Raw genomic sequence first — 12,826 nt, 5'->3', positions numbered from 1 at the left:
ACTTTCTGAATAGCACATGTATAAACTATATCAAACTGCCTAGAGTTTTCAGAAGAAGGGATGGGAGTGAGGGAGGGAGAAAAAATTAGAACTCAAAATCTTGTAAAAATGAATGTTAAAAATGTTCTTGGCATGTAACTGGTGGAAAATAAAATGCTATTATAAAAATAATGTTTTCTTAATGAATGAAAGGATTCATTCATCATGCTTGATGAGATCATATTTCCACTGAAAACTAGTACCATTTTTCTCCTTCCTTCTTTAGGGGTAAGGAGTATTTTATTTTCTTTCTTTAGAAATTAACAATTTTAGAAGATCAGTTAGGTTTATTAGTTCTTTGTGTACTTAGAGATTGATGAGGAATTCTTACTGAATCTCCTAGTATGCTAACCTGGCTCAACAATTTCTCTCCCTCTATCTTGCTTTGTGGTAGAGATCCATAACATATGGGGTTATAGGCTTCCTGATAATTCAGATTCCATCACACTGGCTGAGACTTAACAAGAGAAGATCAAAGGTCCAACATTTCTAAATTTAGCACTTACCAAATAAAACCACGTAAATGAAAACATATTAGTTACCATATACACTTGTGGCCTAGAGTCCTTAAATGACAGAGCAAGTACCCAGTATTTCTGACTAGCATATTGACAAAATGCCAGTAGAGAAGATAATTCTGCATCTGTCACTTGTTGAGAAATGTCAGTTTTATCAGTAGCTATAGCTGATAAAAGTTCCAAATGTTGCAGATAAGTGTCTTCAGAATGTTCGTCACCAGGGTGGTTTCTTTTCAACATTTCATTGGGACTGTTAGCATCTCATCCATACTGATCACAACCTACATGATTTCGATCAATACTTTTTTCTTCTTTTGAAATGTTTTGTTGATTTTTTAAAAGCACAGTCACTTCCCAGAAACTGCCCTCCTGAAGCAGTATCGTACCTTATAATAAATAAGTAAAGTCAAGAAAACTAATACATCGGCCATTTTGTAGTTTGCCACTTTTCTGCTGAAATGCAAGAGGCATACATTAATCTCAATCTTCTTAAATCATGTCTAGTCATTTCTGAGGACGTAGTTCTAAATTCTTTTTCAGAATGAAAATATCAATTCGCCATTCCCTCCAAAGCATATTAGTGTGCCTGTCAACCCCACTGCTTCTCCAACAATTGTTATTCTCATTTTTTTGGTCATCTTTGCCATTCTAATGAATGTGACTTAGAAAAGAGTTATTTTAATTTTCATTTCTTTAATAGTGATTCAGGACATTCTTTTCACATGCCCCCAGAAGGAACAGAGATAAAGAAAAATAATAAAAAATAAATAATAATAAAATAAATACAAATATAAACAATATATTTATTAATAAATATTATTATCATTAATTAATTGATTAATATAATTAATTATAATTCATTATATATAATTATACTTAATAATAATTAATTGATATTATTATTAATAATAATAAATATAAAATATAATATAAATATAAAATAAAATAAATAAAAATAAAAAATAATAAAAATGATAAAAAATCTAAATAAATCTAAATCTAAATAAAAAAGTCTCCATCTAGTCAAGCACTTTGCAAGTAGACTATGAGAAATCTGTGGAAGGTTTGAGAGGAGATAAGGATGATCGACCAGAGAGTTAAGTAACTTGCCTAGAGTCACAAGGCTTGTAAGTTGTCCAAAGCAGTATTCAAACCCAACTGTTTCTGATTCCAAGTCCAAACATTATATCTGCTCTATTGCCTGGCTGCACTCAGCTAGAAAATGACTGAATGTCTGGCAGACATCTTAAACTCATAACCAAAAGAGAACTCATTCCCTTTCCCCCTAAATTGTCTTCCTGTCCTACCTTCCCTGTTACTGTAGAGAGCAAGACTATCCTCCCAGTCCCTCAGGCTCACAACCTAGGAATTATCCTGGATTCCTCACTATCTCTCATCTCTCCCATATTCTATTTCACCTTTTCAACATCTCTCCTATATACCTTCTTCTCTTCTCTAGTGCAGACCCTCATCACTTCAGTCCTCGATTATTGATTACTGCCATAGACCACCGGTGGGTCTGCCTCTCTCAAGTCTCTTCTCACTCTAGTCAATTCTCTGTTCAGTCACTATGGTGATTTTCCTAAAACTCAGATCTGATCAAGGCACTCTTCCACCCTCCCTGTCTCCTACCAGATGAACACCAGTGGCTTCCTACTGCATTCTGGAGCAAATTCTAAGTCCTTTATAACTTAGCTCCATCCTATCTTTCCAGTCTTCTTATACCTTACTTCCTACCATGAACTCCGGTAGAGTGACATTGTCCTGACAGTAGAGTGGTTGTCCTGGAACTAGACACTCAGGTCTGGGTATTCTCTTTAGCCATCCTCCATGCTTGGAATGTTCTCCCTTACCCACTTCAACTATTGATCTCCCTGGCTTCTATTAAGTCCCAGCAAAAATCCTACACTTTACAGAAAATGTAATCACTCTCCATTCTAATACTTTCCCTCTTTTAATTATTTCCCATTCATCCCATACAACGCTTGCTTTGTGTATAATAGTTTGCAAGTTGTCTTCCCCAGTACATTGTAAATTTCTTGGAGGCAAGGACTGTCTTTCGTCTTTTTTTTTTTTTGGTATCTCTAGTACTTTGCACAGAACCTGACATGTAATAGGTACTTAATAAATTTTAATTGATTATAGGAGTGAGGTTTCTGAGCAGTCTAAAAACCTAGGGCAGCCAGTAAACTAAAAACACAGTAAACAACAACAGGTTAATGGAATGTCAGCATCTCTCAGAAACAACAAAGCAAGCAGTGCCTTCCCCACATAACTTCTACCTGGGCTGATGAAAAATCTGATACCACCTCTAATGAATGAATATATCAAAGAAAGAGCAGGGATTATGCTAAAGGAGGAGGAGAGCTAGTTGGATTTCGGAGAGAAAATGAGTGCCAAGGTCCACATATTGAGCAGTGTGCTCTCCTGGAATGTGCTGAGATGAAAAGCAATACAAATGTTTATTAAGGTGAGGGAAAGGAAGAGAAAAGAAGGGAAAGGAATAAATACCTACATAGCTCCCATTCTGGGCTAAGTACTTTATATAAACATATACATACATATATATACCCACATGCATATATGTGTATATATATACGTGCACATGTATACATGTGTGTATATGTATACATGTGTTTATATGTGCATATATGTGTAGGTATATGTGTATGTGTGTGTGTGTATCCTCATTTGATCCTTACAAAAACCCTGGGAAGTAACTGCTATTATTATTTCCATTTTACAGTTGAGGAAACCAGGGCAAAGAAAAGCTAAGTGACTTGTCCAAGGTCACACAGTTAGTGTCTGATCATCTACTGTTCAAGGAATTAGGAAAGATGCAGAATTTTGTTGAGGCATCATCATAGAACTTATCCTCTTGGTGCTTACAATCTAATAATAAAGTCAACAAATTTATTTTGTAGTGCTAAGGTTTTCAAAAGACTATTCCTATAAACACTTTTGACACAGGGTGGTCTCCTTGCTTGGGGGAGTCTAAGGGAAGTAACTGCTTATTCCCTCCCCTGGGCACAGCTGTGTAGCCTGTTGATGATGCTGTGGACTTCTGGGGTGGACAGTTGTCATGGAAACAGGAGTAGAATGATGAGGTAGGGGTAGAATCAAGTAGGGCATTTAGGTGGCAGAGTGAATATAGCACAGGGCCTGGAGTAAGGAAGGCCTGAATTCAATGTGACCTCAGACACTAGCTGCGTGTGGGCAGTCATTTAACTCTTTTTGCCTTGTTTTTCTCATCTGGAAAATGAGCTGGAGAAGGAAATGGCAAACCACTCCACTATCTCTGTCCAGAAAGAAAACAAACAGAAAGTTAAGTCAGATGTGACTGAAAACCAACTGCACAGCAAGAATGAAGTGGCAGGGGTTCTTGAAATCCCTACAGAAAGAAGGGGCACGACTCGCTTCTGCTGCCCACAGGCTGTGGGGCGTTGGGGGAGGAGGGAGGTCGGAGGGGTTGGGTTCTGCTTCTGGCTCTACTAACTGTATGTACATTAATAAATTGTTCGCATATTGGAAATAAAAGGCAGGGGAGGACAATAAAAAGTCCTGAGTTACAATCCTTTCTTTTGAAACGTGCTAGACTTGTGACTATGGGAAAATTACTTAGAGTGTCACTGTCCTAGGCAAGTCTCTAAGATTGTAAATTGCAGAGGAGTTGCCTTTATACATTAGTGGAGGGAATTTCCATACCAAATGGGCTCCATAATAATAGCAACCCAGGTCCTGAGAGAGGAAGTATGTGATAAAATAATATTGTTAATATATTTAACCTTATTAAATAGTAACAAAAATAAATTTAATTTTTAAGAATGAATTCTTCATCTAGTGTATATGGAATTAAAAAGAAGACTGAATTTTTTTCTATGAGAAGGAAATTCTCTATCAACATAATGAAGTGTGATATCTCAGATTAGAAAATCATAATTTACAAGTTTAATGAATTATTTGCAATAACATTAAATATAGCTCTTAATATTTGCAAATAATGTATTGTTCAACATTGATGTCTAGTCCAATCCAACAAAAATTTATTTAGGCCTACTCTGTATCAGACAGTGGGACGTATTATTAAGATAACAAGAAAAAATGAAAAAAAAAAGCTCCTATAAAAGTTAAGATGAGAAAACAGGGACCAAATTGAAGATCAGAGTTGGTATTTGTGGATTTGTGTGTACTAAGTTATGTCCCCTTTTGCTTAAGTCTTATTTTGTACTTAGAAAAATAAATTTGGAATCTGTCCTTTCAGGAGAAAAGAGGTTTAGCCAAAAGACAAAGTTGTCTTTTTTTTTAAGGTATATAATTTTATCTCCATCAAAAACTTGTTACATGAGACTTATTTTTCATTTCTGAGTTTGCTCCCCTAATCAACATAGACTCACAGAAATCATTTCTTACAGTTCAGTTCCTTCTTTTCAATGGAAGTATCTTTACCATTTCAATGAATGCAATGAGGCTTAGCTTGATGCAGTATGTAGTTACTGTTTGATTTGGAGGAAGTTGCTAAACTTCTCTGAGCTTCACTTTCTTTATCTCGTAAGAAGAGGGATTTGGGCTAAACGGTGTCTGAGATCTCAAGTTACTTCCAGTTCCAAATCCTTTATACTTGTGAAGTCCAAAGCTAATGTTACAAGAGTTTTATTTCTTTCTATCCGAGTTCTCAAGGCGGCTTAAGGAGTCCCTTAGCTGAGAACAGTCTTACGCTTGATTGTGGTTCTTTGTTTCAGTGTTTTATTTACCTGTTTCTTCCCCCTCTTCTACTGCTCTCCCTCCAAGTCCTGCAGCACAGTTCTGAGAAAGGGTCATTTGGGTACATGCACAGACGAGTAAGCATCACAAATTGCTGATGGTGATATTTTCTTACCTGGTGGCATTGGGAGATGTTTGCAGACACTGACATTGTCAGAATACTTTTCTTTTACAGCAGGTATTGCCCTGAAATGTCTTGATTTTATGTCATCCCTGATTAAGGAGGGCCTATCCTTTTCTCTTCAGTGGTTGAGGCAGTTTCTTCTTTCAGTTGATTTCAAACCAAGGTCTTCTCTGAAAAATGGGTGGATGTGACAGTTTCTTTCTCCATCTATTTACTTCTTCCTTTACCTTGCTTTGTCTTATTTCAACTAAAGGAATATAGGTAATGCTCTTGTCAGTAGAACAGGAATGGATTCTTTTGAGAGATATTTTATGTGCCTTGATAGACATCTCCTGAGGCATGTGTGCCTATAAACAAAATCTCTCTCATCTATTCATCTGCATGGTAGTTTTCTTTAAAGCTTCCCCCTTCCCACCTTATTCATTGTAGAAATGCAGAGAATTAGATACAAGCTCATTCTATGATGGATCATTTTTACTTATGTGTTCCTAGTGGGGATGATAATAAGTGACATTTACATAATGATTTAAGAATATTATCTCATTTGTACCTCACAATCATCCAGTAAGGTAGCTACTATAATCATCATTATCCCCATTTTATAGATGAGTAAGTTGAAGGCCAGGGAAGGTACATGACTTTTCCATGGTCATACAGTAAGTATCCTTAGAATTTACTATCTTGATGTCCAGCTTTCTACTCACTAGCCTGTACTAATTTTTTCCTCCTGCCCATAACATCTGCCATCAAATCCTTATTTTCCTCTAGGAAGAACTTTGAAAGCCTAGTCATTTCATAATCTATCATAATCATAAAAATGAAGTACCCTCCTCAGCTTTTAAAAAAAATTAACAAACAGTATGTGTATGTCAATGTGCTTTTGATGGTTGGATATTTCATACTACACTGCAGCGTCTGTTACTTTAGAATCATTGATTTTGAAGAAAGGAATGTGTCTGAAAGTGGCTCATCTGAAATCACTCATTATAACCACATCATTAAAAAAAATAACAACAAGTCTAGGTCCTTGGATTCTTTTTTGTTAGTGTATAAAAGGTAATAGTTATTACATTTTTTTGTTATCTATCTATTCATTTGCCATGTAGCTGGTGTCTATATCAATATTCCTTTTTTTTCTTCATTGATTAGCAGTAACTGTCAAACAATTCCACAGATAAAAAGTATGGGTAACATAAAGGGTTTAATTCCTGGAAAAAAAAAAAAGGAACACTGGACTTTAAGCTGCTGAAACTGGATCCTGACACAGTCTGTTAGTACCACATTTAGTACCACATTGAAAATGGGAAAGACCAGTATTCTTGGAATTTCTTTGAAAGCTCAGGAAATCTGTTCTAGTTGGGAGCAACCCTGGTGTAGGTCTTGATAAGCTATTTAAAATCAATCGTTATATCAGAGATCAATTTATCAATCAATATCTATTAAGTACCTCCTATGTACCAAGAGCTTTGTGGCATGGAATAAAGAAGATTAAAAAAAGCTAAACTAAATAGTCTATTTAATATTTGCATTTACCAAGGCAGCAATATATAAACAAGTAAAACGACAACAAAAGACCCTCTATATTATTTGTCTGATCAAAATGAAGTTACTGCTATTTACTTTACAGATTTAGTTGACATTCTTTTTTTCACTTTTTCTCTCCTAAACTCTAGAACTTTTTGCCAAAACTAGTGCACTCACATTTTTAGAATTGTGTTTAAATCTCCATTTTTTTTATCACGTGGTTTTGGTACCTTACCACAGTCCCTGTGAACAGAACAATCTTCATAATTATTTTGCTCTTGCAGCTTAAGTAAGTGTATATTTTGCTTTCTCATCTAGATTGTAGGTCAAAGAAAGACTGCTATATAAAAAATGAGATGTTTTCTGCACAGTGATAACTTAATAAATAATGTTAAATGAGCAGGTTTGAATGTTTTGAGCTAAGCCCCTCCCCCATCACCCAGGTTTTTGTTCTTTGTAGAAATAAAGTAAGTGTGTGTATAATTGAATATATATATATTCAATATATATATACATATATATATATGTGTGTGTATAGGGATGTATATGTATGTAGACACACACATATATATGTGTGTACACACACACACACACACAAACATACACACACACATAGAGAGAGAGAGAATATAACTTTAATCAGGACAATTATAACAATTATAACCAGTGGAATAAACTGAGCTTTGAAGGAAATTGGAAATTCTAAGAAGCACACAGATATTCCCCTAGTTGGTAGCAAGGGCTAAAGAATTTAGGCTTTTCTAGGATGAAATGGAAATTTATAGAGTGCCTTTGTCTTCCTAGAACTCATAAGAATATTGATTTTTAATATTTATTTATTGGTGGAATGGAGTCAAGATGTTGGAGAAGAAGCAGAGAACTGCTTGAGTAAGTCCCCCCAGATACCTCAAAATACCTGACAAAATGACTCGAAGCAAACTGCAGAGCAGTAGAAGCCACAAAATGACAGAGTGAAACATTTCCAGCCCAAGACAATCTGGAAGGCCAACAGGAAGGGTCTATTGCACCAGGCTTGGAGCATAACACAGCCCAGTGTGGGCCATGCCTACACTGCTGGACTGAACCAGGCCTCAGAGTACTGAATCATTGGCAGCTATAGCAGTTTCCAGAATACTCAACACATGAACACTGAAGACAGCTGCAAAGGTCAGTGGGAAAGATCTCTTATCTGGGTGAGAGAAGAACGTGGTCCAGTCCCAGTTGGAGTCAGCAACTCCAACATGGGCAGCTGCTTCTGGAGCTCTCAGCCTACAGAAGGTGGTATAATTGAACAGCTGATCTGGGTTGCTCACAGAACAGAGTGCAGGCCAAGACAGATGTAAACGCCTCTCCTTTGATCATACCACTTTGGAGAAACCGAGAATTTAGAATTCCCTAGAGATATCTCTGAAAGCAGGTGTATAAAACCCCTAAAACTCGGGGCAGTGCACGCTCCACTTAACAAAAAGCTCAAAAGTCAAATAATTGGGTGGGAAAATGACCAAAAAGGGAAAAATAAGATTATAGAATGTTACTTTCTTGGTGAAAAGGTATTGTGTTACAACAAGGAAGATCAAAGCATTCAAAGGAATGAAGACAGCAAAGTCAAGGCTCCTATATCTAAAGCCTCCAAGAAAAATAGGAAATGATCTCAAGTCATGGAAGAGCTCAAAAAGGATTTTGAAAACCAAGTAAGAGAAGTAGAGGGAAAATTGGGAAGAGAAATGTGTGATGCAAAAAAAATCATGAAAAACAAACCAACAGCTTGCTAAAGGAGACCCAATAATATGCTGAAGAAAATAACAACTTTAAAAATAGACTAATCCAAATGTCAAAAGAAGAAAAAAAACAATGAGGAGAAGAATGCCATAAAAACCAGAATTGGCCAAATGGAAAAGAATATCCCAAAGATCATTGAAGAAAATAATTCCTTAAAAATTAGAATGGAGCAAATGGAAGTATAATTCTACAGCATAAAAAAAATTGGAATTTCAATAAAATAGAGGACTCCCAAGCATTGTTGTTTTTTTTAATATGATTTATTATCAGTTTTCAACATTCACTTCCACAAGATTTTGAATTCCAAATTTTTTTGCTATCTCTCCCTTCCCACTACCCCAGGATTGTGTTTATTCCAACCACCTCTTTCCCCAATCTGTCCTCCCTTCTCTCACCTCCCCCTCTCTTCTCCCATCCTTCTCCTCTCCATTTTTCTATAGGGCAAGATAGATTTCTGTATTCCTTAACCTGTACAACTTATTTCCCAGGTGCATGCAAAAACAATTTTAACATTCATTTTTAAAACTTTGACTTCCACATTCTCTCCCTTCTTCCCTTGATAGGTCATACAATTGTAGCCATGTCAAATACTTCTGTAACAATCATAATGCAAAAGACTAAACACATTTCCCTCTATACTGTCCTGCTTTCCATTTATTTCATTCTCACCCTTGACCTGTTGCCCTTTAAAAGTGTTTGCTTCTGATTATGCCTTTTCCCAGTCTGCCATCCCTTCTCTTATCCTCTCTCTCCTTTACCTTTACCCCCTGCTTTCCTCCAGGGTAAGATAGATTTCTATACCCAATTGAATGTTTGCTGTTCCCTCCTTAAGCCAAATGTGATGAGAGTAAGCTTCACTTTTCCCCTCTCACTGTCCACCTTTGCCCCTCCATTGATAAAGCTTTTTCTTGCCTCTTTTATAAGAGATAGTTTGCCCCATTCCATTTATCCATTTCTCCTCCCAATATATTCTTCTCTCATCCCTTGATTTTTTAAAGATATCATTCCTTCCTATCCAACTCAAGTGGTGCCCTATGTCTATATGTATATTATCCCTCCAACTACTCAGATACTGAGAAAAGTTTCAAGAGTTACAAATATTATTTTTCCATGTAGGAATGTAAACAGCTCAACTTCAGTAAGTCCTTTATGATTTCTCATTCTTGTTTTCCTTTTCATGCTTCTCTTGATTCTTGTGTTTGAAAGTCAGATTTTCTATTTAGCTCTGGTCTTTTCATCAAGAATGCTTGAAAGTTCTCTATTTCAATGAAAGATCACTTTTTTTCCCTAAAGTATTATACTCAGTTTTTCTAGGTAGATGATTCTTGGTTTTAATCCTAGTTCCTTTGACTTTTCGAATATCATAACCCAAGCCCTTCGATCCCTTAATGTCGAAGCTGCTAGATCTTGTGTTATCCTGGTTGTATTTCCACAATACTCAAATTGTTTCTTTCTGGCTGCTTGCAATATTTTCTCCTTCACCTGGGAACTCTGGAATTTGGCTACAATATTCCCAAGAGTTTTTCTTTTCAGATCTCTTTCAGGAAGTAATTGGTGGATTCATTCAAGATTTATTTTGTCCTCTGGTTCTACAATATCAGGGCAGTTTTCCTTGATAATTTCATGAAAGATGATGTCTAGGGAATTTTTTCAACATGGCTTTCAAGTAGTCCATAATTTTGGCATTGTCTCTCCTGGATCTATTTTCCAGGTCAGTTGTTTTTCCAACGAGATATTTCACATTGTCTTTTTTTTTCATTCCTTTGACTTTGTTTTGTAATTTCTTGATTTTTCATTAGTTGTTACCTTCCATTTGTTCCATTCTAATCTTTAAGGAATTATTTTCTTCAGTGAAATTTTGGATCTCTTTTTCCATCTGACCAATTGTGCTTTGTAGGGCACTCTTCTCCTCATTGGCTTTTTTGATCTCTTTTGCCATTTGGGTTAGTCTATTTTTTAAAGTGTTATTTTCTTCAGTATTTTTTTGGGGTCTCCTTTAGCAAGCAGTTGACTTGTTTTTCAAGATTTTCTTGCTTCACTCCCATTTCTCTTCCCAATTTTTGCTCTACTTCTCTTACTTGATTTTTAACATCTTTTTTAAGCTCTTCCATGACCTGAGAACAATTCATATTTTTCTTGGAGGATTTGAGTGGGGGACCTTGGACTTTGTTTTCTTCTGTTTGCATGTTTGGTGTGCAGTATAAATTGTTGGTCTATTTGTAGTTTCTGCCAAACTGCTTTCCAGTTTTCCCAATAATTTTTCTCGGAGAGTCAATCCTTGCCCCCAAACCAAGAATTTGAGTTTTATTAAACATTATAATACTATGGTTATTTGCTGCTATATATTGTGTATTTTGTCTATTTTACTGACTTTAGCACTTTATTTCTTAGTCAGTACCAGATTATTCTGATCATAACTGCCTTGTCATATAGTTTGAACTCTCACACTGCTAGGCTACCTTCATTTACATTTTTTTCATTGATTCCCTATATATTCTTGATTTATTCTTCTTTCTCCTAAAATTTTTCTGAGTATTGATGAATGATTTGGATTTCTTATTTGAGATAGGAGGTTATCTATGTGAACAGGACCTGGGTGGAAGTGAAGTATGATTATTATAGCCCTTTGCCCCTAGATCGACTCTGTATCAGTGTAGCAATTACCTCTGTGACCTTGATTTCTGCCCCTGAGTTTACACATTTGGAAAATAGGAATGTGAAATCTGTGCCATAGAACCCTACAACAGATGTAGTATTGCTCACTTAGAGTCTATGTTTACAAATGTTTATTTGATAAGGAAATAAATCAAGAATCATGGAAACATCTACAATGTGCTTGATATAGATCTCATGATGTGTTTTGAAAAATAGTAGAGCAGTTTGTTTAATAATCTTTTTTCCTTTTAATCTCCAAATAAGTAAACAACAGTTTCTGTAAAGACCACAGATAACACTTAGTCCAGGAAACCTGGAGATTTTTTGACAGAGACTCTTCATTGAGGAAATTGCTGTCAGAGAGAAGGCAGGATTGACAGCTTTATTAGTACTCATCCACTTCTATTTCTCAGCCAATTTGCTGCCCTGAGATGCCCTTTCTCAGCCACCAATACGTTTGTCTAATAGGAAAAACATTACGCCTTCCCCATGCTAATTACATATCTGATGACTGGCCTGCTATTGGTCCTCACTACCCACTTTAGTTATCCTTTACATGCTTACTCTCTCATTTGAGTGTCCTCACCACAACCTTGTGACACAGGAAGAGCAGGGATTTTTAACTCCATTTTACAGATGTGGAAACTGAGTCTTGATGATGTCATTTGACTTATCCAAAGTCACACGGATAGTGGAAGAACAATACTTGACACCCAGGTCTTTAAAATAAGTATACTTTCCACTCCTTTGGTACAAGTCTACATCATGGTCCACATTATGCCCGCCCAATTGCAATGGCCTACTGGTTGGCCTCACTGTCTCAAGTCTTGTCCCACTCTAATCCACAGCATTTAGGTGCCTAACTGAACTTCCTAAAACTCAATTCTAATTCTATTAACCTCTTAATGTAAAAACCCTTATTAATGGCTCCTTATTACCTCTAGGTTCAAATATTTTCTAGTTTGGATTATATAAACATGAATTATTTATCCTATTTGGCTTTCAAAGCCCTTTCTAACCTGCTCCCTTTCTACTTTTCCATTCTTCTTATATCTTATCTCTGTCTCCCCTCCTCCCCAACTCTGGTTTTCCATTGACAATGGTTTCCTTGCTGTTCTTCCACCATAACATTCCATCTCCTGACTCAGTATTTTGATTGGCTATCCCCCATGCCTAGTATATTCTCCCTCCTCATTTCTACCTCCTATCATCCCTAACTTCCTTCAAGTTTCAGATATAGTCCCACCTTCAGACATAGTCCCAACCTTTCCCACCTCCTAATCTCAGAGTCCTCCCTTTGTGATTATTCCTAATATATTCTATAATTATCTTTCTTGTACATAGTTATTTACATGTTGTTTCCCCCATTAGACTGTGATCTCTTGAAGAGTAGGGACTATTTGATGACTCTCTGCATCTCCAGTAC

This window comes from Notamacropus eugenii, chromosome 6, assembly GCF_028372415.1.
Source record: "Notamacropus eugenii isolate mMacEug1 chromosome 6, mMacEug1.pri_v2, whole genome shotgun sequence".
NCBI lineage: Eukaryota > Metazoa > Chordata > Mammalia > Diprotodontia > Macropodidae > Notamacropus > Notamacropus eugenii.
This window is presented reverse-complemented; position numbering follows the sequence as displayed.